The 1,513-nt window shown below is 40.5% G+C and overlaps 1 pseudogene; it reads right to left on the bottom strand.

The window, feature by feature from the left end:
• Positions 1-1,037: 1,037 nt before the first annotated feature.
• Positions 1,038-1,289, bottom strand: LOC100603464 (annotated as a pseudogene).
• Positions 1,290-1,513: the final 224 nt, after the last annotated feature.

Below are 1,513 nucleotides of genomic sequence, written 5' to 3'. Positions count from 1 at the left end.
TTTTACTGTCTGCCAACATGAACATTTAGTTCTCATCAAAAAGGTGCTGCCAAACTAAAAGATGGTATCAGTATGTGTCATTCTTACTTCCTGGTGCCATGGAATTTTCTAATTTTGAAACTCTTTTGATTTTTCCTCATAACATCAGTCCATTTTAATCAGTAAGAGGAACTCTCTCCGAATTGCATTTTAGTCTTGAGCTAGTTGCCTAAGGCTTCAGTTTCCTCATTAGGGGAAATACAGTGATAACATTGGTCTACCTCAAGGATATGTGGGTTAAGTAAGTTCTCTTTGGTGGTGGCGGCTGGGGGGATGGATTTTAATTGTTAGTGATGAAGTGAAATCTTAATGAAAAGAGACTTAGGGTAGTAAATTCTGTCGTCCAGTATTAAGTATGTGTGTGTAATTTTTTAAAAGTGACTAATGCTTGAGGCAATTATACAAACATAAATAACTACAGGTATTTCCTGTGCTGTCTAATGCTGACTACGTTGTTGGTGCCTAATCATAGTTAAGTTTGATGTGGCAGCAAAGAAAAGGGTCTCCTGCCCTTTAATAAAGTAGCTCAGTAAAAGAGGGGATTAAAGCTTATTTGTTGTAATCCTTAGCACCACCAAACCTCCACTTTAATAATACAAGTTTATTGTCCTAGTGGTTCACTGGTGCTTTACCTAACGTAGCTAGTATGCAGACAGTTACTGCAGTTTCCACTTTTAATAGGCATGTGTGGAGGGGCTGTGTTCCTTAGGATAGGCCACTCTGCCAGCTAGAGTCAATTCCCTCATCTAAAGTTAGGGCCGACTTTGATGATCCAAGGACCCTTTCTAGCTTCAAAAATTCTATATTTGCTCAAGTTAGACTAATCCAATAATTCTTTTTTTTTTTTGAACATTTCATCTTGTACTTTTTAGCATCAACAAACAGACTTGATAATAGCCTGATGCTGATCTGACAATGGGTTGACAGCCTTCCCCCACTGGCCCTTAAGTCTGCTTAATAATAAGTCCTTTGCTTCCGTCATTCTCCTGGGGGATGGCCTACTGCCCTCCTTTCTGTACAATCTGGGCAAACCGACTGGTGATGGCAAGAGTGGTGTCAATGAAGTGGTCTACACAGCTGGAGAGACAATTTTCAGTGCGAGAGTCTAGGCGATTCCCTGGCGTCTCCACACATTTATCCCAACATAACTCCATGAAGTGATGCACCTGTGCAGTAAACTGCACTTTCTGCTGTTCGGCGGCCACCAGGCGCTGCAACTCCACTTCATCGGCTTCACCCAGCTCCGCCATTGTTCTCCTCAGACTTATCCAGTAATTCTTCAAGTGTTTTGCATTGAAGTCATTTGTCTAGAATACTTGGGAATGGGTTAATTTAAGTCATTAATCATGGGCACAATTAGTAATATCTACATACGGCATATACTCATTTTTAAATAATTACAGTAAGTTCAGTAGAAGCACTGCCGGGTATAATTTCTATCTTTGGTTCAGACGGTAGTTCAATATCCCATGGC

This window comes from Nomascus leucogenys, chromosome X (assembly GCF_006542625.1).
Source record: "Nomascus leucogenys isolate Asia chromosome X, Asia_NLE_v1, whole genome shotgun sequence".
In the NCBI taxonomy this organism is placed as follows: domain Eukaryota; kingdom Metazoa; phylum Chordata; class Mammalia; order Primates; family Hylobatidae; genus Nomascus; species Nomascus leucogenys.
Note: the sequence above shows the minus strand (reverse complement) of the source record. Positions and strands in the feature narration are given on the sequence as shown.